The sequence below is a fragment of the Triticum dicoccoides genome, chromosome 1B (genome assembly GCF_002162155.2).
Source record: "Triticum dicoccoides isolate Atlit2015 ecotype Zavitan chromosome 1B, WEW_v2.0, whole genome shotgun sequence".
In the NCBI taxonomy this organism is placed as follows: domain Eukaryota; kingdom Viridiplantae; phylum Streptophyta; class Magnoliopsida; order Poales; family Poaceae; genus Triticum; species Triticum dicoccoides.
Genome location: NC_041381.1, coordinates 307,769,953 through 307,795,536, shown reverse-complemented (window position 1 = coordinate 307,795,536; position 25,584 = coordinate 307,769,953).

Sequence of the window (25,584 nt, the reverse complement as noted above, 5' to 3'; positions counted from 1 at the left end):
AATAATTCCCACTAGTATATGAAAGTGAAAGCATAGGAGACTCTCTCTATGAAGAACATGGTGCTACTTTGAAGCACAAGTGTGGTAAAAGGATATTAGCATTGCCCCTTCTCTCTTTTTCTCTCATTTTTTTATTTTCTCTTTTTTTATTATTTATTTTATTTTTTTGGTGGGCTTCTTTTGGCCTCTTTTTTTGGGCTTCTTTGGCCTCTTTTATTTTTCATAAAGTCAGGAGACCCATCCGGACTTGTGGGGGAATCATAGTCTCCATCATCCTTTCCTCACTGGGGCAATTCTCTAATAATGATGATCATCACACTTTTATTTACTTACAACTCAATATTACAAATCGATACTAGGACAAAAATATGACTCTATATGAATGCCTCCGGCGGTGCGGGATGTGCAATGATCTAGCGTAGCAATGACATAAAAAACGGGCAAGCCATGAAAACATCATGCTAGCTATCTTAAGATCATGCAAAGCAATATGACAACGAATGCTCAAGTCATGTATATGATGATGATGGAAGTTGCATGGCAATATATCTCGGAATGGCTATGGAAATGCCATGATAGGTAGGTATGGTGGCTGTTTTGAGGAAGATATAAGGAGGCTTATGTGTGATAGAGCGTATCGTATCACGGAGTTTGGATGCACCGGTGAAGTTTGCACCAACTCTCGAGGTGAGAAAGGGCAATGCACGGTACCGTAGAGTCTAGCAAATTGCAGAAAGGTAAGAGTGCGTATAATCCATGGACTCACATTAGTCATAAAGAAGTCATATACTTATTGCAAAAGTTTATTGGCCCTCGAAGCAAAGTACTACTACGCATGCTCCTAGGGGGGAGGTTGGTAGGAGTTAACCAGCGCGTGCCCCCGACCTTCACACAAAGATAAACAATCAAAATACAATGTGCGCCAACTTGGTTACATAGTTAGGAGACCATACATGCATGCTTTGGAGTCACAAACCTTAACAGCAATATTCTTGCTAAACACAACCATTTACTAGAACCTCCCACATATTATCATCTCTATATCGCAAAACTATTGCAAGGAATCAAACATATCATATTCAGTGATCTACAAGTTTTATGTAGGATTTTATGACTAACCATGTGAATGACCAATTCCTTCCATCTCTCTAAATAGATATAAGTGAAGCAAGAGAGTTTAATTCTTTCTACAAAAGATATGCCCACGCTCTAACAAATGTAAGTGAAGCAAAAGAGCATTCTACAAATGGCGGTTTTCTATGTGAAGGGAAACAGGCAATCCAAACTTCCAATAATATAAGTGAAGCACATGAAGCATTCTATAAATAAACCAAGGACTATCTCATACCAGCATGGTGCACAAAATAAAAGTGAAAACTAAATGCAAAAGACGCTCCAAGATTTGCACATATCGCATGAATGAAACGAATCCAAAAACATACCAATACTTGTTGAAGAAAGATGGGATGCCTTACGGGGCATACCCAAGCTTAGACGCTTGAGTATCCTTGAATATTTACTTGGGGTGCCTTGGGCATCCCAAAGCTTGAGCTCTTGCCACTCCTCCTTTTCCTCATATTGAGACCTCCTTGATCTTCGAACACTTCATCCACACAAAACATCAACAGAAAACTCGGTAAGATCCGTTAGTACAATAAAGAAAATCACTACTCTAAGTGCTGTTGCAAACCAATTCATATTTTGTTTTTGCATTGTAGCTACTGTAATATAACTTTTCCATGGCTTAATCCACTGATAGAAATTGATAGTTTCATCAAAACAAGCAAACTATGCATCAAAAACAGAATCTGTCTTAAACAGGATAGTCTGTAGTAATCTGAACATTGACCATACTTCTGGTACTCCATAAATTCTTACAAAATTAGTAAAAATAAACAATTTGTATAGCAAGACAGTGCAAAAGTTTCAGAACCGTTTGAGATTCCAGTAAAAAATGTAAAATCACGCACTACAGCCAAAGTTTATGTCCTACACCGCATAAACCAACAAGCAATCTAAATATCCTAAAGGCAAACCTTGGCACATTATTTTTATAATACAATGGAATTGTACAAGGGGGTAATTATTTTTGTTGAAAAGTTTCTGTAATCAAGGGTCACAAAGTTTCCATGGGCATGAACAAAGTTTAAGGCTATCTCCCACTTTAACAATGCTCGTCTTTCTCGCTTTCGCTTTTCCTTTTGAAAAAGTTCTAGGTTCCCCTCTTTATTTTATTTTGTTTTTAAACTTTATGAAAGCACAAAACAAAAATAAATGACTCTCTAAAACTTTCGGGTTGTCTCCCTGGCAGCGCTTTCTTTAAAGCCATTAAGCTAGGCATATAGTGCTCAAGTAATGGATCCACCCGGATCCCAAGGTATATCAAAGCCAATTTTAATTAGCAATGATTTGTGATTTAGTAGTGAGCACAAAGTAACATATATCATGCAACAACAAAGTATAACTCTCTTCCTATGCATCGGCATGTCATAAAAGAACAATTCATGAACACCAAGTAAAGGCCAATGCATAGTATAAGCAGTTTCTTGCAATTCTATCGTGTTGGAAACATAAAGAGGTGGAGATGTAGTTCCTCTCTCATAATAATTGCAAGTTGGAGCAGCAAGCACATGCATATTATATCTATCAAAATCATCATGTGCAATGGTAAAATACAACCCATCAACATAATCCTTAATAAGAGCAACCTTGTCCGATATAGTGTAGTTTGGAGAATTCAAAAGGTTAATAGGAATATTATGTGTGAGTGCAATAGCAACAATTTCATGTTTAACATAAGGAACTATAGCAAGTTCATCTCCATAAGCATCATTCATATTGGCATCATGGCCACAAGCATATCAAGCATCATCAAAAAGGGGTATTTCAAAATAATCAACGGGATCATAACAATCATCATAGCAATCATCCTTCGGTAAGCACGATAAACAATGTATGAGTTGAAGAGTTACTCTCATTAGAAGGTGGGCACAGGTAGCTAATCCGCTCTTCCTCCTTTTGTTCTTCGCTCTCCTCATCATCTTTTTCATCCAATGAGCTCACAGTTTTATCAATTCCTTCTTCCATAGACTCCTGCAAAATATTAGTCTCTTCTTGGACAACGGAGGAGTCCTCAATATATGGTTTAACATAGGCATTAGAAGCATAATTATCATAACAATATTTGAGTATGGCAAAATTTTCAGATTTTTAAAGAGTAGCATCATACTTTCCAATGAAAGAAGCAATTTCACAAGAACCCTTAAAAGCAACAAATTCTTCAATTTGTTGAACATCATAGTAATTATAAACACCCTTAGCATACGAAGATATGATTCCAATATCACTAAACTCACATTGGTAGGGAAGGTGTTTCTTAGGGTCTTCAGAACAACAAGTAAAATCATATATTTCACATAAATTCCAAGCATAGCATTGCAAACGAAGAATTTGATCCAGTAAAAGTTTCCCTTTTTCAAAATATGCAGTGTCGCACATAACAAGCATGCTCATCTAAAGATTTGCCCTCAACTAAGCTAGTTGGGGTTTCAGCACGAGCACATAGGGATCGAAGATGATCCAAGTAAAAAGCTTCAGTAGTGTGATAGATTTTGAGTGGTTCTTCAACCATTGGTGTAGTAGGTACAACTAATTTTTTTTGGTATTTTGCGTTTCCTACCCATAACTAAATATAAAAAACAACTAAGAACAGCAAATAAAAAAATTACTTAGTGATAAAGCAAACAAGCACACATGAGAATATTCACCCCACACTATGACTCCCCTGCAACGGCGCCAGAAAAAGGTCTTGATAACCCACAAGTATGGGAGATCAATTGTAGCCTCTTTCGATAAGTAAGAGTGTTGAACCCAACGAGGAGCTAAAGGTAGAACAAATATTCCATCAAGTTCTATCGACCACCAATACAACTCTACGCACGCTTAACGTTCGCTTTACCTAAAACAAGTATGAAACTAGAAGGACTTTGTAGGTGATGTTAGATAGGTTTGCAAGAATATAAAGAGCACGTAAATATAAACTAGGGGCTGTTTAGATAAAGAAGCAATAAAGTTAGTATAGCGAGTGTGGAAAAGTGGTGGTAGGAGTTGCGGAATTGTCCCTAAGCAATTGACTACTTTACTAGACCGATAGCAACTTTTATGTGGGAGAGGCCACTGCTAGCATGTCATTCCTGACTTGGAATTCTATGCACTTATGATTAGAACTATTAGCAAGCATCTGCAACTACTAATGTTCATTAAAGTAAAACCCAACCATAGCATTAAGATATATTGGTCCCCCTTCAATCCCGTATGCATCAATTTCTATGCTAGGTTGAAGCTTCTGTCACTCTTGCCCTCCAATACATAGTCCTATCAACATACAACTAACCCTATGGTGTGATCCACGCGCGCGCTCATATGATGGGCACCAAAGGATAGCAACATAACCACAAGCAAATTAAACCAATCATAGCAATTCACCAATTACCGAAAGGACAACGAAAATCTACTCAGACATCATAGGATGGCAACAAATCATTGGATAATAATATGAAGCATAAATCACCATGTTCAAGTAGAGGGTACAGCGGGTTGCGGGAGAGTGGACCGCTGTAGATAGATGGGGAAAGGTGATGGAGATGTTGGTGAAGATGACGGAGGTGCTATGTAGATCGCGGTGATGATGATGGCCCCGGCGGCGTTCCGGCACCACCGGAAGCGAGGGGGAGAGAGCCCCCCTTCTTCTTCTTCTTCCTTGGCCTTCTTCCTTGATGGGAGAAGGGTTTACCCTCTGGTCCATGGTCTCCATGGCATGGGAGGGGCGAGAGCCCCTCCGAGATTGGATTTGCCTCTCTGTATCTCTCTGTTTCTGCATTCCTGATTTTGCCCTTTCACCGTTTCTTATATTCCCGGAGATCCATAACTCTGATTGGATTGAAACTTTGAACATGATTTTTCTCCGGATATTAGCTTTCTTGCGGTGAAAGAAGGGCAACAACCGCCTTACGGGGTGTCCACGAGGGTCAGGGGCGCGCCCACCCCCCTGGGGCGTGCCCCCTGCCTTGTGAGCCCCTCGAGCATCGTCTTGCATTGATTCCACTTCCCAAAATTCATAAATATTCCAAAAATAATATCCATCAGTTTTTATCCTGTTTGGTCTCTGTTTGATATGGATTTTCTACGAAACAAAAAACATGCAACAAACAGGAACTGGCACTGGGCACTGGATCAATATGTTAGTCCCAAAAATAGTATAAAGAGTTGCCAAAAGTATATGAAAGTTGTGTAATATTAGCATGGAACAATCAACAATTATAGATACGATGGAGACGTATCAATGATACGTGTTTTGGCCACAATTATCGTCATAGAAGTGTCATAAGCATGACATGAAAAATTCGTTCGAGCCATAATGTCACGGCTGTGTCTTTTTTCGTAGTGATGGCTAGTGGAATCCTCAGGTGCCCTCCATACAATCAACTTTTCGGGGTAGTATGTTTCATTATTTTTCATTTTTATCATGGGACTGGGCATGCCAATTACCAGCCTCTATCGTGCAATGACAAATGAATAAACACCCATCGTGAGAATAACCCACTTAGCATGGAAGATACTAACCACCCCCTACCGCTTCATGACCGGTATGGGCACACAAAACAGATGCTTATTTGAATGATTAGAGGTGGCACATGAAAATTTACTTGGAACAACGGAGAATTGCCTTATATATTTGGTATGGTGGACACTCATGGAAGAAACTTGGCTCAAGGATTTTGGATGCACAAGCAATATTCCCTCTTAGTACAAATTTTTTGGCTAGCAAAAGATTCTAAACAACAACCACCACATGTTGGAGGATCCATAAAAATATAACTTCGATGCAAATATACCTAAACATAACTCATTATGGTGTATTCCTTGTCCAACTTCAACTAATTTGCTCAAGTGAAAATAATTAATGGGTATTCACAATCATAAAAGATGTCCAATATAATATATTTGTATGTGAAAGTTCTCTTCCATATATTATCCTTCATAAATTGCTTGTATGACTGATGTTGTGATTGTCAAATTTCAATAGATTTTACTTTCTAAACCAAATGTCAAATATTTCTAAGCATGAGATAAGCATATGAAGCACATATAATTTCAACTTTATGATATGCAATTCATTCAACAAGTTACTCTTAGGATATAAGTGAAGCACAAGAGCAAATGACAAACTACTCTAAAAGATAGAAGTGAAGATCAATGAGTAGCCAAACAATTAAGTAGCTATGTTAGGACTCTCTCCCATCCAAGATTTCAGAACTAAGGATTTTATTAAAACAACAAGCAAATAAAAATAAACGGACACCCCAAGGATGCTTGAGACTTATTAAAATATTAGCTTGTGAGGCCTTGGGCATCCCCAAGCTTAGATGCTTGAGACTTATTGAAATGTTGGCTTGGGAGGCCTTGGGAATACCCAACCATGAGCTCTTATGTCTCCTTAATTCCTCTCGTATCACAGTTTCCTTAAATCTTAAGAACTTCATCCACACAAAGCTCAACAAGAACTCGTGAGATCAATGCGAAAACTTATTATTACCTACTGTAACAAATCAATAAAATTATTATTAAACAATGCATATTAAATGCCTCTGCATATTTAACACTCGTTTCCTTAAATAGAATCATTAAACAAGCAAACATATGCAAACAATGCAACCATAACAATAGTCTGTCTAAACGGGATAGTCTGTAAATGATAAAGAAGGATCCATACTTATTTAAGTCAAAAAATTCTGAAACTTTACCACACTGTAGAAAATTTATCGTAGTTTATTACATCAAAAAATTAACATTTTATCACATTTCAACTTTTCTAGAGAGTCAACGCAATAGCGTGTAATTTTCTGTTTTGAAATAGCAACTCATATACTTGCAAACTAAGCATGGCGAAGGCTATCCTTGACACTTTTATTGAAATAAAAGATAAAACCATTATTCTAAGTAACATAAAAAATATATCAACAAAATAAAATGATGCTCCAAGCAAAACACATAACATGTGACGAATAAAAATAAGCTCCAAGTGAGGTAACGGATAATGTTGAAGATGAAAGAATGGATGCCTTCCGGGGCATCCCCAAGCTTAGTTTCTTGGATATTTCTTGAATATTTCCTTGGGGTGCCTTGGGTATCCCCAAGCTTAGGGTCTTGCCACTCCTTATTCTCCTCATATCGATATCTCACCCAAAACTTGGAAACTTCAATCACACAAAACTTAATGGAATTTCATGAGATATGTTAGTATGATAAAGAGAAAATGTTTCACTTTGGTACTCTCAAGACAAGATTAATATCTCCCGCAAAAAAATACAAGATTAATATATTTTTGACACAATGCCTAATGTACTCAACATTTCTACAATTTACATTGACCAAAATAAGCCGTAGAAACTATAAAACAGGCAAACTATGCATTGAAAATAGAATCTTTCAAAAACATAACAATCTACAATAATATGAACAATGACCATACTTCTACAACTCCAAAAATTCTGAAACATTAGCACAATGTAGGCAATTTGTATATCTATCATGTGCAAAAAAATTAGACGATGATCACGTTCCAGTAAATTATAGGTTTTTCTACACTTGACGCAGAAGTTTCTGTTTTTGCACAGGATCAAGTCAACTATCATCCACACTATCCCGAAGGCTTTACTTGGCACTTTATTGAAAAAAAGCTATAAAACATGATTACTACAGTAGGTTAATCATGTGAACACAAAAAAATATGTATAAGTATTGGGTTGTCTCCCAACAAGCGCTTTTCTTTAATGCCTTTTTCGCTTGGCATGATGATTTCAATAATGCTCGCATAAAGCAAAGAATTGAAACAGAAGGGAGAGCATCATGAATCACATCGCAAGCACATTTAAGCCTAACACACTTTCTATGCATAGGGATTTTATGAGCAAACATTTTATGGGAGCAATAATCAACTAGCATAGGAAGGCAAAACAAGCATGACTTCAAAACTTTCAACACATAGAGAGGAAACTTGATATTACAGAGATATCTAGAGCATATGTCCCTTTCTCATAATAATTTTCAGTGGCATCATGAAAAAATTCGACAATATAACAATCACATAAAGCATTCTTTTCATGATTCGCGAGCATAGAAAATTTATTACTCTACATATAAGAAAATTATTCTCATGAATAGTAGTGGGAGCAAACTCAACAAAATAACTATCATGTGATTCTTGATTGACGTAATCAAATTGAAAATTAAAATCATGATGAAAAACTTCATTAAATGTCATCACCATAATCATCATAGATAGCAACTTTGTTGCATAATCAATTGGAACCTCTTCTGAAATACTTGACTCATCACTAAATAAAGTCATGACCTCTCCTAATCCACTTTTATCATTGTAAAGATTCAACACCCTCCAAATGAGTGGGATAATTATTATCTAAAGTCGACACTCCTCCGAACCAACTTTCATACATATTGCAATCATCATAAATAGGAGGCATGCAATCATCATAACAAATTTGCACATCAAAATTTGGGGGACTAAAAATATCATCTTCATCAACATAGCATCCCCAAGATTATGGCTTTGCATAAAACTAGCATCATGAATATTCAAAGAATTCAAACTAGCAAAATTACAACCATGCTCATCATTCAAGGATATTATGCCAAACTTTTTATTGAATTATTCTTCTAACACTTTGGCACAATTTTCCTATCCATCATTTTCAAGAAGACGTCATAAAGATAAAGAACTTGATGCAACTTTAATTCCATTTTTTTATAGTTTTCTTTTATAAACCAAACTAGTGAAAAACAAGAAATTAAACGATTCAATTGCAAGTCTAAAGATATACCTTCACGCAGTCACCTCCCAGGCAACGACGCCGGAAAAGATCTTGATGTCTACTACACAACTTATTCTTGTAGACTTGTGTTGGGCCTCCAAGCGCAGAGTTCTGTAGGACAGTAGAATTTTTCCCTCAAGTGGATGACCTAAGGTTTATCAATCCATGGGAGGAAAAGGATGAAGATAATCTCTCTCAAACAATCCTGCAATCAAATACAAGAAATCTCTTGTGTCCCCAACACACCCAATACAATGGCAAATATTATATGTGTATTGGTTCGGTGAAGAGATGGCGATACAAGTGTAGTACGGATAGTAGATATAGGTTTTTGTAATCTGAAAGTATAAAAATATCAAGGTAGCAAATGAAAAAACAAAGCACGAACTGTATCGCAAAGCTTGGAAACAAGGCCTAGGCTTCATACTATCAACAATGCTAACATAATTGAATCATATAATAATCCCTCAACGTGCGACAAAGAATCACTCCAAAGTTATTATCTAGCAGAGAACACAAGATGAAATTGCTTGTAGGGTATGAAACCACCTCAATTCTTTCTGGTCAATCTATTGAACAAATAGCCCTAGAGTTCTTACTGAAATAACACCATATGATACACATCAACCAACTCTAGTGTCACCTCGATACTCCAATTTCACCACAAGTACTTGTGAGTTTATTATTCGATATGCATCAAACAACTTCAGATTCATAATATTCAATCCAAAACAAAGAACTTCAAAGAGTGCCCCAAGATTTCTACCAAAGAAAGTAGGACAAAAATGGGCATCAACCCCTATGCATAGATTACCCCAGTGTCACCTAGGGAATCCGCAAGTTGAGTTCCAAAACATACATCAAGTGAATCAATATAATACCCCATTGTCACCACGGGTATTCATACGCAAGACATACATCAAATGTTCTCCAATCCATAAATTATTCAATCCGATAATATGGTAACCTCAAAAAAATCAATTCATCACAACAAGATAGAGAGGGAGAAACACCATATGATCCAACTTTATTAACAAGGTCATGGTACATCATGATTGTGCCAAAATCAAGAACACCAGAGATAGAGATCAAACACATAGCTACTGGTACATACCCTCGGCCCCTAGTGTGAACTACTCCCTCCTCGTCATGGTGGCCGTCGGGATGATGAAGATGGCCTCAAGCGATGATTTCCCCCTCCGAAAGGGTGCCAGAGAAAGCCTCCAGATGAGATCGCTTCTATATAGAGGCTTGCGGTGGCGGAGAAGTTCTGGGCCAAGTTTTAGGGTTTTCTAGATTTATAAAATTTTTTGGCTTCGGTCTCACGTCAAGGGGGGGCAAGAGGAAGCGACAAGCCTGCCACGCCCGCCCTGGGGGAGGGCACCCCCAAGCTCGTCGCTTTGTCGTTAGTCTTTCGGTCCTTCCTTGAAGCTTCGAGGGTCTCTTCTGGTCCACAGAAAATCACCATAAATTTTTAGCCCATTCTGAGAACTTTTATTTCTGCACAAAAAACAACACCACGGGCGTTCTACTAAAAACATCGTCAGTCGGGGTTAATTCTGTTCAAATAATACCAAACCCATATAGAATTGTTATAAACATGGCATGAATACTTCATAAATGATAGATACGTTGGAGACGTGTCAAAACACCTTCATTGATTTTCTTGAGGATGTCCTGCATATCCTTCGTAGTTTCACATTGCCGATACAGAAGGAATTGAGCGCGACAGAGATGACCACCAATTTCATCTTTGGCCTGAGCATCCATCTGAATAAGTTTGTTCTTGTGTTTAGTGGGTGAGGGAATCCTGGATTAGGGGGTCCCTGGGCGTCCATGCTATGTGACGTGGGCCGGACGGATGGGCCGTGAAGGTACAAGATAGAAGGCTTTCCCCCGTGTCCAGATGGGACTCCCCTTGGCATGGAAGGCAAGCTTAGCGTTCGGATATGAAGATTTCTTTCTCTGTAAACCGACTATGTACAACCCTATCCCCCTCTAGTGTCTATATAAACCGGAGGGTCTAGTCCGTAGAGGCAATCATAATCATACAGGCTAGGCATCTAGGGTTTAGCCATTACGATCTCGAGGTAGATCAACTCTTGTAACCCCTATACTCATCAAAGTCAATCAAGCAGGAAGTAGGGTACTACCTCCATTAAGAGGGCCCAAACCTGGGTAAACATCGTGTCCCTGCCTCCTATTACCTTCTATCCTTAGACGCACAGTTCGGGACCCCCTACCCAAGATCTGCCGGTTTTGACAACGACATTGGTGCTTTCATCGAGAGTTCCTCTGTGCTGTCAGCAGAAGGTTCGATGGCTCCGTCAATCATCTACAAAAATGCCGCCGTGAAGGAGACTTTTCTTCACAGCAAGATTTTTGTATTCGGTGACTTCGCGTTGCGTGCCAACTCTATTGTCCACCTCGAGCAGATCGACAGCTACGCCCCTGGTCATCAGATCAGTTTTGGGAACCTAAACTATGTCGCCGACATCCAAGGAGAATTGATCTTCGAGGGGTTCGCGGCCCCAATTGCCGCTCTGGCCTTAGATCCAAAACGGGTTGCCAGGTCCGAAGACGGGAGTTTAGAGCCCGTAGGACTCTCTGCAACTATGGAATTTGCTACCGGAGTTCCAGAGGGGACGTCGTCAGTAGCAAACCCAAGACAAACCGAACTCCCCTTGACGCTCAAGCACTGGAAACTCCGCCGGACTCCAAGTCCGAACTCTCAGGGTCCGTGTTAAGTATGCGAGACCAGGAGGCTCCAACCCTAGACAGCCCCGTGGACTCTCTCTGCTCTGCCCAAACCCCGCTTTTAAACGAGGCTCTGGACTTGATGCGATCACTCGCAATTACAGAAGGATCGCTTCCAAACTATGCCCAGCCCCGAATAGGGGCTAAGAGCAGGGAATTTTACGTACCACCCACCACCCACTTCATAGCCACTGTCGAAGACCTAACCGACATGCTGGACTACGCCTCCGAAGACATAGACGGTATCGACGATGATGCCAGAGATGAACAAGGCCAAGACCCTCTGTTTACCGGTTATGGACGGCCACTTCCACATACGACGTGTACATTGTGGACACACCCAAGGAGGACAACAACGGCAAGAAGGATCCGAATGAGGACAAGCCTACCGAAGCCCCTCCAAAGCGTCGACGTCGGTGGCACCGCCCAAAATCGCGCCGTGACAAAGACAACAATACCGGCACCAAAGACGACAGCACTCCAGAGAATGCCGAAGACCCCGAAGCCCCTGTAGAGCCAACATCCAAACATGATGATTGGGAGGATGGGCAAGTACAACCCGACGATCCTGTCAAGAACGAGGGCTCGGAGGATAGCAATTACCTACCGATCTCCGAAGAGGATGTGAGCCTCGACGACGAAGATTTTATCGTGCCGGAGGAACCCCTTGAACAAGAGCGCATTAAACACCAGCTAATCGCCACTACAAGAAGCCTGAAAAAGAAACAGTAGCAGCTTCGAGCTGATCAGGATCTGCTCAATGACAGATGGACCGATGTCCTGGCTGCTGAGGAATACGATCGTGAGCGCCCAACTAAGAGTTAGCCGAAACGCAGGCTACTACCCCAATTCGATGACGAGGCCCTTGAGCCCATACCGCCAAATCATAAAACTGCTGACAAGCCCGACCGACCACCGCGTGGACGGGACAGACCGGCTACTCAGGCCGAACACCAGCCCGCGCCACCCCGCCGTAGAGGCAAGGAGGTAACGGCCCCGGGATATACCTACACTTATGCAAGGACCTGGACAATAGAGCCGGTCTGACAAGATCAATCTATGGATCAAGGGGGCGTTCCCCAATGCACAAGGATGGCCATCAGACCTGGCGGGACAGGCACAACCTTGCAAAAGCCGAAAACCATATATGGCCTTCATCCGAACTACGTCGTGATGTCGCCTGATACAGAGGCGCCGTGCACCCCCTATGCTTCACCAATGAGGTAATGGAACACCAGTTCCTAGAAGGGTTTAAACCCGTGAACATCAAATCATATGATGGCACAACAGATCCCGCAGTATGGATCGAGGATTTTCTTCTCCACATTCACATGGCTCACGGTGATGATCTACATGCCATCAAATACCTCCCCCTAAAACTTAAGGGACCACCTCGACACTGGTTAAATAGCCTCCCAGAAAACTCTATTAGAAGCTGGGAAGACTTGGAAGACGCCTTTAGAGACAACTTCCAAGGCACGTATATCCGGCCCCCGGATGTCGATGACCTTAGTCATATAGTCTAGCAGCCCGGAGAGTCGGCCAGGAAATTCTGGACCAGGTTCCTAATCAAAAAGAACCAGATTGTCGACTGTCCGGACGCCGAAGCCTTAGCGGCCTTTAAACACAGCGTCCGTGATGAATGGCTTGCCCGACACCTCGGCCAAGAAAAACCGAAGTCCATGGCAGCCCTTATAGCACTAATAAACCGCTTTTGCATGGGCGAAGATAGCTAGCTAGCCCGTAGCAGCAATAGTACCAGCGACCCCGGCACTTCCGAAGCTAGAAATGGCAACGGAAGGCCCCGATGCAACAAACATTAGTGTTGAATCAACAATGATAATACAAAGGATACGATGGTCAACGCCGGATTTAGTGGCTCCAAATCCGGTCAACGGAGGAAGCCATTCAAAAGAAACAAAGACGGTTCATCAAGCCTGGATCGAATACTTGATCAACCTTGCCAGATCCACAGCACTCCTGACAATCCTGCCAACCATACCAATATAAGTTGTTGGGTCTTCAAATAGGCCGGCAAGTTAAATGTTGAACACAAGGATAAAGGGTCACCCAGTGAGGATGACAAGGAGGAGCCTCGCCCACCGAACACAGGGGGACAGAAGAAATTTCCCCCCGAGGTCAAAACGGTGAACATGATATATGTTACTCACATCCCCAAACAGGAGCGCAAACGCGCGTTAAGGGACGTCTACGCGATCGAGCCAGTCTCCCCAAAATTCAACCCATGGTCATCCTGTCCGATCACTTTCGATCACAAAGACCATCTGACCAGTATCCGTCACGGAGCCTCGGCCACGCTAGTCCTCGACCCAATTATTGATGGATTCCACCTCGTGCGAGTCCTCATGGACGGCGGCAGTAGCCTTAACCTGCTCTATCAGGACACAGTCTGCAAAATGGGTACTGATCCTTCAAGAATCAAGCCCACAAAACCACCTTTAAGGGAGTAATACCTGGTATAGAGGCCTGCTGCATGGGCTCAATCACACTGGAGGTTGTCTTCGGTTCACCGGACAACTTCCGAAGAAAAGACTTGATCTTCGACATCGTCCCTTTCCGCAGTGGCTACCACGCGCTGCTCAGACAAACCGCGTTTTCTCGCTTCAACGTAGTCCCACATTATGCCTATCTCAAACTCAAGATGCCCGGACCCCGCGGTGTTATAACAGTCAATGAAGACACAGAACGCTCCCTCTACACTGAGGAGCGCACCGCAGCCCTGGCAGTGGAAGTACAGAGCGGCCTTGTCATACCAAAAAATGCATCGACAGTCAGGCCCCCAGACACTATCAAAGAGTTCGGACTACCCCGCAGCACGATAGTCCAGCTCGTCAGGAGCTCGACTAGCAATTCGGCCTCCGTCTCAGCCCCCAAATTGCAGCACATGTACTACGCGTACATCACTACGTGCTGAAGATACCATGGGCAAAGATGGAGGCATAGTAAAGATAACATCCAGAATACGGCTCGACCCTATCGGCACCCTCATATTTATTTTTTCTTATTTTTATTTTTCTAGGTTCCTTACAACCCACATCACCTTTCGATGGTACCAAGGGCCCTTTTTCTAAGCCCCTCATGAAAACTCAATCATTGAATCCTTTCGAAGGACAATACACCAAGGAGAAAAGCAGCGTAGACATGTGGCAGAATATCTATAGGATCTTTAAAGATCACCGCTTCCTTCTTTAGGACTCGTACACAGCTTTCCCTTATGCTCGGCATGTAAAATAGCCTCGATGCTTATCACATTATTTGCAAAAATACGTTTTGACGTATCAATCAGACTATAATGGAAACAGTTTCTCGCCCAACCTATTCGGTATTGGCTTATTTCTTAACATGTATTCCCTTTTCTTCATCTGATTGCCATGTACACCTCGGTACGATTTAAATCGCCAGGGGATCTATCCGGCCACGTACATTTCTTTAAAATAAGTCTGAACACCTTTATAGTACAATTCGACGTCACGAATATAGCACTATATGCATCGGCTCCGAATCATGTCTTTGGTCAATAGTTGGGTTGCCCGGCTCCTGTGGTTGTTGCCTTACGTTCTGCTCGTTCGGCTAATGCAGTAAAGGGAGAACTACTGCGATTGTGTTTCCGGTTTATCCGGATAAATACCGCAGTAGAGAAAGCTGAAAACCGACTGTCATGGTGCGGTGAGAGCTGGTCAGCTATTCGGAGACCAATTACAAATCTCTTATGATTTTTTCCGCATGAAGTGAGGGACCGGTCTTCACCCGGTCAGGCATCCACAGCACCCAAGTTCGGATAATCGAATTATACCAGGGGTTGCGCCTACAATCTCATTGTCAAACTCTTATGGCTAAGTGAGAGCGATAAAGCCACATAGTCTGATTGCCTGGTTCGCTGCACTAACACCTCCTGCAAGGACCAAATTGATGGGTCAAGTGTGTTCAGGTGCTATTCCGAACACCCCCGCACTACCTACGTGGGGGCTGAAGCCAACGACTGGCCAACTCTCAGATACTGTAAATGGCTGCATCGGAGGAAAAGAATTTGAGGCAAAACAAGCAACATATTATACATCATCTTTGTTTCATAATACAAAGTTCGGACAGCAGGGATCGTTCATTCAAAAATAATGTCTTTCGAGCACTGGCCCTCTACAATGCGGGGTCCTTCGAGGACGTCGTCAAAATACCGCTCCGGTGTGCGGTGCTCTTTGCCTGCGGGCGGTCCTCGGTGGCAAGATTGACAGCGTTCATCGTCGGCCACTACACTTTGACATGGGCGAATGCCATCCGTGCACCTTCGATGCAGACAGACCGCTTCACGACATCGAGCCGGGGCCAGACACTGACCAGCCGCGTCACGAGCCCGAGTAGCTGCTAGGTATGGGTTCGGCGGGCCAAAGACGGATTATAACATCCCTCATGGCCAATCCGGCCACCCTATGAAGTTCGGTCAACTGCTTCAGTTGATCGCTGAGGGGCACGGGATGCTCTGGCGCAAGGTACTGTGACCAGAAAAGCTTTTCCGTCGTGCTCCGCTCTTCGACTTGGAAGAACTCCGCAGCATCAGCTATATTCCGGGGCAGGTCCGCAAACGCTCCTGGAGAACTCCAAATCTGGGTCAGCAAGATATACTTTCTTCTCACAAATTTGCTCTGCATGTTAAAAGCCTTACCTGCCGCAATCTGCTTTGCCTCTTGGATCTCCCGGCAGGCGCTTTGGGCTTCGGCCCGGGCTGAAGGAAATATGCCCTAGAGGCAATAATAAAGTTATTATTTATTTCCTCATATCATGATAAATGTTTATTATCCATGCTAGAATTGTATTAACTGGAAACATGATACATGTGTGAATACATAGACAAACATAACGTCACTAGTATGCATCTACTTGACTAGCTCATTAATCAAAGATGGTTATGTTTCCTAACCATAGCCAGGTTTTATGCATAGATGTCATATGCACAAGTAGAACACAAGTGAGTTGTGGGCGATACAAGTCATACTGCTTACCAGCATGTCATACTTTGGCTCAGCGGTATTGTGAGATGAAGCGGCCCGGACCAACATTACGCGTACGCTTACGCGAGACTGGTTTCACCGTTACGAGCACTCGTGCTTAAAGGTGACTGGCGGGTGTCTGTCTCTCTCACTTTAGTTGAACCGAGTGTGGCTACGCCCGGTCCTTGCGAAGGTTAAAACAGCACTAACTTGACGAACTATCGTTGTGGTTTTGATGCGTAGGTAAGAGCGGTTCTTGCTAAGCCCGTAGCAGCCACGTAAAATTTGCAACAACGAAGTAGAAGACATCTGACTTGTTTTTGCAGGGCATGTTGTGATGTGATATGGTCAAGATGTGATGCTATATTTTATTGTATGAGATGATCATGTTTTGTAACCGAAGTTATCGGCAACTGGCAGGAGCCATATGGTTGTCGCTTTATTATATGAAATGCAAATGCCCTGTAATTGCTTTACTTTATCACTAAGCGGTAGCAATAGTCGTAGAAGCAATAGATGGCGTAACGACAATGATGCTATGATGGAGATCAAGGTGTCGCGCCGGCGACAATGGTGATCACGACGGTGCTTCGGAGATGGAGATCACAAGCACAAGATGATGATGGCCATATCATATCACTTATATTGATTGCATGTGATGTTTATCCTTTATGCATCTTATCTTGCTTTGATTGGCGGTAGCATTTTAAGATGATCTCTCACTAAAATTATCAAGAAGTGTCCTCCCTGAGTATGCACCGTTGCGAAAGTTCTTCGTGCTGAGACACCACGTGATGATCGGGTGTGATAGGCTCTACGTTCAAATACAACGGGTGCAAAACAGTTGCACACGCGGAATACTCAGGTTAAACTTGACGAGCCTAGCATATAACAGATATGGCCTCGGAACACGGAGACCGAAATGTCGATCGTGAATCATATAGTAGATATGATCAACATAGTGATGTTCACCATTGAAACTACTCCATCTCACGTGATGATCGGACATGGTTTAGTTGATTTGGATCACGTGATCACTTAGATGACTAGAGAGATGTCTGTCTAAGTGGGAGTTCTTAAGTAATATGATTAATTGAACTTAAATTTATTATGAACTTAGCACCTGATAGTATTTTGCTTGTCTATGTTTGTTGTAGATAGATGACTCGTGTTGTTGTTCCATTGAATTTTAATGCGTTCCTTGAGAAAGCAAACTTGAAAGATGATGGTAGCAATTACACGGACTGGGTCCGTAACCTGAGGATTATCCTCATTGCTGCACAGAAGAATTACGTCCTGGAAGCACCGCTGGGTCCCAGGCCTGCTGCTGATGCAACTGACGATGTTAAGAACGTCTGGTAGAGCAAAGCTTATGACTACTCGATAGTTCAGTGTGACATGCTTTACGGTTTAGAACCGGGTCTTCAACGACGTTTTGAACGTCATGGAGCATATGAGATGTTCCAGGAGTTGAAGTTAATATTTCAAGCAAATGCCCGAATTGAGAGATATGAAGTCTCCAATAAGTTCTATAGCTGCAAGATGGAGGAGAATAGTTCTGTCAGTGAACACATACTCAAAATGTCTGGGTATAATAATCACTTGATTCAACTGGGAGTTAATCTTCCTGATGATAGTGTCATTGACAGAATTCTTCAATCACTGCCACCAAGCTACAAGAGCTTCGTGATGAACTATAATATGCAAGGGATGGACAAGACTATTCCCGAGCTATTCGCAATGCTAAAAGTTGCGGAGGTAGAAATCAAGAAGGAGCATCAAGTGTTGATGGTCAACAAGACCACCAGTTTCAAGAAAAAGGGCAAAGGGAAGAAGAAGGGGAACTTCAAGAAGAACAGCAAACAAGTTGCTGCTCAAGAGAAGAAACCCAAGTCTAGTCCTAAGCCTGAGACTGAGTGCTCCTACTGCAAGCAGACTGGACACTGGAAGCGGAACTGCCCCAAGTATTTGGCGGATAAGAAGGATGGCAAAGTGAACAAAGGTATATGTGATATACATGTTATTGATATGTACCTTGCTAATGCTCGCAGTAGTACCTGGGTATTTGATACTGGTTCTGTTGCTAATATTTGCAACTCGAAATAGGGACTACGGATTAAGCGAAGATTGGCTAAGGACGAGGTGACGATGCGCGTGGGAAATGGTTCCAAAGTTGATGTGATCGCGGTCGGCACGCTACCTCTACATCTACCATCGGGATTAGTTTTAGACCTAAATAATTGTATTTGGTGCCAGCGTTGAACATTATATCTGGATCTTGTTTGATGCGAGACGGTTATTCATTTAAATCAGAGAATAATGGTTGTTCTATTTATATGAGTAATATCTTTTATGGTCATGCACCCTTGAAGAGTGGTCTACTTTTATTGAATCTCGATAGTAGTGATACACATATTCATAGTGTTGAAGCCAAAAGATGCAGAGTTGATAATGATAGTGCAACTTATTTGTGGCACTGCCGTTTAGGTCATATCGGTATAAAGCGCATGAAGAAACTCCATACTGATGGACTTTTGGAATCACTTGATTATGAATCACTTGGTACTTGTGAACCGTGCCTCATGGGCAAGATGACTAAAACGCCATTCTCCGGAACTATGGAGCGAGCAACTGATTTGTTGGAAATCATACATAATGATGTTTGTGGTCCAATGAATGTTGAGGCTCGCGGCGGGTATCGTTATTTTCTCACCTTCACAGATGATTTGAGCAGATATGGGTATATCTACTTAATGAAACACAAATCTGAAACATTTCAAAAGTTCAAAGAATTTCAGAGTGAAGTGGAAAATCATCGTAACAAGAAAATAAAATTTCTACGATCCGATCGTGGAGGAGAATATTTGAGTTACGAGTTTGGTTTACATTTGAAACAATGCGGAATAGTTTCGCAACTCACGCCACCCGGAACACCACAACTAAATGGTGTGTCCGAGCGTCGTAATCGTACTTTACTAGATATGGTGCGATCTATGATGTCTCTTACTGATTTACCGCTATCTCTTTGGGGATATTCTTTAGAGATGGCCGCATTCACGTTAAATAGGGCACCATCAAAATCTGTTGAGACGACGCCTCATGAACTATGGTTTGGCAAGAAACCGAAGTTGTCGTTTCTTAAAGTTTGGGGCTATGATGCTTATGTGAATAAACTTCAACCGGATAAGCTCGAACCCAAATCGGAGAAATGTGTCTTCATAGGATACCCAAAAGAGACTGTTGGGTACACCTTCTATCACAGATCTGAGGGCAAGATTTTCGTTGCTAAATTCGATCCTTTCTAGAGAAGGAGTTTCTATCGAAAGAAGTGAGTGGGAGGAAAGTAGAACTTGATGAGGTAACTGTACCTGCTCCCTTATTGGAAAGTAGTTCATCACAAGAACCGGTTCCTGTGACAACTACACCAATTAGTGAGGAAGCTAATGACATTGCTCATGAAACTTCAGATCAAGTTTCTACTGAACCTCGTAGGTCTACCAGAGTAAGATCCGCACCAGAGTGGTAAGGTAATCCTATTCTGGAGGACATGTTACTTGACCATGACGAACCTACGAACTATGAGGAAGCGATGATGAGCCCAGATTCCGCAAGATGGCTAGAAGCCATGAAATCTGAGATGGGATCCATGTATGAGAACAAAGTATGGACTTTGGTTGACTTGCCCGATGATCGGCAAGCCATTGAGAATAAATGGATCTTTAAGAAGAAGACTGACGCTGATGGTAATGTAACTATCTATAAAGCTCGACTTGTTGCGAAAGGTTTTCGACAAGTTCAAGGGGTTGACTACGATGAGACTTTCTCACTCGTAGCGATGCTTAAGTCTGTCCGAATCATGTTAGCAATTGCTGCATTTTATGATTATGAAATTTGGCAAATGGATGTCAAAACTGCATTCTTGAATGGATTTCTCGAAGAAGAGTTGTATATGATGCAACCAGAAGGTTTTGTTGATCCAAAAGGTGCTAACAAAGTGTGCAAGCTCCAGCGATCCATTTATGGACTGGTGCAAGCATCTCGGAGTTGGAATAAACGCTTTGATAGTGTGATCAAAGCATATGGTTTTATACAGACTTTTGGAGAAGCCTGTATTTATAAGAAAGTGAGTGGGAGCTCTGTAGCATTTCTGATATTATATGTAGATGACATATTATTAATTGGAAATGATATAGAATTTCTGGATAGCATAAAGGGATACTTGAATAAAAGTTTTTCTATGAAAGACCTCAGTGAAGTTGCTTACATATTGGGCATCATGATTTATAGAGAAAGATCAAGACGCTTAATAGGACTTTCACAAAGCACATACCTTGATAAAGTTTTGAAAAAGTTCAAAATGGATCAGGCAAAGAAAGTGTTCTTGCCTGTACTACAAGGTGTGAAGTTGAGTCAGACTCAATGCCCGACCACAGCAGAAGATAGAGAGAAAATGAAAGATGTTCCCTATGCTTCAGCCATAGGCTCTATCATGTATGCAATGCTGTGTACCAGACCTGACGTGTGCTTAGCAATAAGCTTGGCAGGAAGGTACCAAAGTAATCCAGGAGTGGATCACTGGACAGCGATCAAGAATATCCTGAAATACCTGAAAAGGACTAAGGATATGTTTCTCGTATATGGAGGTGACAAAGAGCTAGTCGTAAATGGTTACGTCGATGCAAGCTTTGACACTGATCCGGACGATTCTAAATCGCAAACCGGATACGTGTTTTTATTAAATGGTGGAGCTGTAAGTTGGTGCAGTTCTAAACAAAGCGTCCTGGCGGGATCTACATGTGAAGAGGAGTACATAGCTGCTTCGGAAGCAGCAAATGAAGGAGTCTGGATGAAGGAGTTCATTTCCGATCTAGGTGTCATACCTAGTGCATCGGGACCAATGAAGATCTTCTGTGACAATACTGGTGCAATTGCCTTGGCAAAGGAATCCAGATTTCATAAGAGGACAAAGCACATCAAGAGACGCTTCAATTCCATCCGGGACCAAGTCCAGGTGGGAGACATAGAGATTTGCAAGATACATATGGATCTGAATGTTGCAGACCCGTTGACTAAGCCTCTTCCACGAGCAAAACATGATCAGCAGCAAGACTCCATGGGTGTTAGAATCATTACTGTATAATCCAGATTATTAACTCTAGTGCAAGTGGGAGACTAAAGGAAATATGCCCTAGAGGCAATAATAAAGCTATCATTTATTTCCTCATATCATGATAAATGTTTATTATTCATGCTAGAATTGTATTAACCGGAAACATGATACATGTGTGAATACATAGACAAACATAACGTCACTAGTATGCCTCTACTTGACTAGCTCATTAATCAAAGATGGTTATGTTTCCTAACCATAGACATGTGTTGTCATTTGATTAACGGGATCACATCATTAGGAGAATGATGTGATTGACATGACCCATTCCATTAGCCTAGCACTTGATCGTTTAGTATGTTGCTATTGCTTTCTTCATGACTTATACATGTTCCTGTAACTATGAGATTATGCAACTCCCATTTACCGGAGGAACACTTTGTGTGCTACCAAACGTCACAATGTAACTAGGTGATTATAAAGGAGCTCTACAGGTGTCTCCGAAGGTACATGTTGGGTTGGCGTATTTCGAGATTAGGTTTTGTCACTCCGATTGTCGGAGAGGTATCTCTGGGCCCTCTCGGTAATGCACATCACTATAAGCCTTGCAAGCAATGTAGCTAATGAGTTAGTTACGGAATGATGCATTACGTAACGAGTAAAGAGACTTGCCGGTAACGAGATTGAACTAGGTATTGGATACCGACGATCGAATCTCGGGCAAGTAACATACCGATGACAAAGGGAACAACGTATGTTGTTATGCGGTTTGACCGATAAAGATCTTCGTAGAATATGTAGGAGCCAATATGAGCATCCAGGTTCCGCTATTGGTTATTGACCGAGAATAGTTCTAGGTCATGTCTACATAGTTCTCGAACCCGTAGGGTCCGCACACTTAACGTTATGATGACAGTTTTATCATGAGTTTATAAGTTTTGGTGTGCCGAAGGTTGTTCGGAGTCCCGGATGTGATCACGGACATGACGAGGAGTCTCGAAATGGTCGAGACATAAAGATTGATATATTGGACGACTATATTCGGACACCGGAAGTGTTTCGGGTGTTTTCGAAGAAAACCGGAGTGCGGGAGGGTTACCGGAACCCCCCCCCCCCCGGGGGGAGAAGTAATGGGCCTTATGGGCTTTAGTGGAGAGAGAGAGGGGCAGCCAGGATGGGCCGCGCGCCCCCTCCCCCTCTGGTCCGAATTGGACTAGGAGAGGGGGGGCGGTGCCCCCCTCTTTCCCTCTCCCTCTCCCCCTTCCTTTCCCCCTCCTAGTAGGAGTAGGAAAGAGGGAGTCCTACTCCTACTAGGAGGAGGACTCCTCCTCCTTGGCGTGCCCCCTAGGGCCGGCCGGCCTCCCCCCTTGCTCCTTTATATACGGGGGCAGGGGGCACCCTAGGACACACAAGTTGATCTTCGTGATCGTTCCTTAGCCGTGTGCGGTGCCCCCCTCCACCATATTCCACCTCGGTCATATTGTTGTGGTGCTTAGGCGAAGCCCTGCGTCAGTAGAACATCATCATCGTCACCACGCCGTTGTGCTGACGGAACTCATCCCCGACACTTTGCTGGATCGGAGTCCGGGGATCGTCATCGAGCTGAATGTGTGCTGAACTCGGAGGTGCCGTACGTTCAGTGCTTGGATCGGTCGGATCATGAAGACGTACGACTACATCAACCGCGTTGTCATAACGCTTTCGCTTACGGTCTACGAGGGTACATGGACAATACTCTCCCCTCTCGTTGCTATGCATCACCATGATCTTGCGTGTGCTTAGGAAATTTTTTGAAATTACTACGTTCCCCAACACGGGCCTCCTGTGCACTTTGGAGGGCCTTAGAAAGTTCGGAATCTTGATCCGAAATCTTGCGCTCTCAGGACTCACATTTGCTTATAGCATCCTTGATTCATGCTTCAAGCGGGCGGCTCGTGCCTCCTCCGCCTCCTTCTTGGCTTGGGCCAGCGCGCTCTTGAGGGTCTCGACCTCAGATGCATCAGCTATGAGCATAATTATAACACTCATTCAGATAACAAATCTGAGCTGATCTCATTTTGGACGTGTTTCAGTATCACATACCTTGCTTTTCCTCTAACTTTTGCCTTAGCTCGGACGCTTTGGCAGCATGGGAAGCTGACGCTTGCATCGCAGCCTGTTTGTTCAAATAGATATGTATGTTAATCTCCTACGCAAGATATTAGATCCTCTGTTTGGCCTTTCTTTGCGAACACCGAACAGAGTCTCAGGGGCTACTATCTATACACAAGCATTCCTCTTATATAGCTAAAAGGCATAATATCATATACCTCAAAGCCTCTCAGGAGGCTAGTGTAGGCCTCGTTCAACCCCCTTTTTGCAGACTGAACCTTTTCAATCACCCTACCCATAAGGGTAAAATGTTCTTCCACAATGGTGGCGCTCTGAAGCGCTCCCACCAGAGTGTCCGGCGCCTCCGGATTGACAGAGGTAGCCGGTGGGGTGGGCGCGCCCCCTTCTTTTGAAGGAGGCTGCTCATCCAACTCCGGAGCCGTGTGGGTCTCCGGAATGACATTTGGTTGGGGGCCAAATTGGACATGGCCCCCGTCTCCGGTCTCCATGGGGGTCGGTTCTCCCATGTTCTCGACAGTAGGGGTATCTGTTGGGGAACGTTGCAGAAAATAAAAAATTTCCTACAGTTTCACCAAGATCCATCTATGAGTTCATCTAAGCAACGAGTGATAGGAGTGCATCTACATACCTTTGTAGATCGTGAGCGGAAGCATTCAAGAGAACAGGGATGATGGAGTCGTACTCGCCATGATCCAAATCACCGATGACCAAGTGCTGAACGGACAGCACCTTCGTGTTCAACACACGTACGGAGCGGATGACGTCTCCTCCTTCTTGATCCAGCAAGGGGGAAGGAGAGGTTGATGAAGATCCAGCAGCACGACAGCGTGGTGGTGGATGCAGCAGGACTCCGGCAGGGCTTCGCCAAGCTACTGCGGGAGGAGGAAGAGGTGTAGCAGGGGAGGGAGGCGCCAAGACTCAGGGTGCGGCTGCCCTCCCTCCCCCCCCCCCCTCCTTTATATAGGCCCCCAGGGGGGCGCCGGCCCCTGGAGATCAGATCTCCCAGGGGGGGCGGCGGCCAGGGGGGTGGAGTGCCCCCCAAGGCAAGTGGAGAGCCCCCCACCCTAGGGTTTCCAACCCTAGGCGTAGGGGGGCCCAAGGGGGGCGCACCAGCCCACTAGGGGCTGGTTCCCCTCCCACTTCAGCCCACGGGGCCCTCCGAGATAGGTGGCCCCACCCGATGGACCCCCGGGACCCTTCCGGTGGTCCCGGTACAATACTGGGTGACCCCGAAACTTTCCCGATGGCCGAAACAACACTTCCTATATATAATTCTTTACCTCCGGACCATTTTGAAACTCCTTGTGATGTCCAGGATCTCATCCGGGACTCCGAACAAAATTCGGTTTGCTGCATACTCATATTCATACAACCCTAGCGTCACCGAACCTTAAGTGTGTAGACCCTACGGGTCTGGGAGACATGCAAACATGACCGAGATGGCTCTTTGGTCAATAACCAACAGCGAGATCTGGATACCCATGTTGGCTCCCACATACTCCTCGATGATCTCATCGGATGAACCACGATGTCGAGGATTCAAGCAACCTCGTATACTATTCCCTTTGTCAATCGGTACGTTACTTGCCCGAGACTCGATCTTCAGTATCCCAATACCTCGTTCTGTCTCTTTACCGGCAAGTCACTTTACTCGTTCCGTAATGCATGATCCCGTGACTAGACACTTGGTCACTTTGAGCTCATTATAATG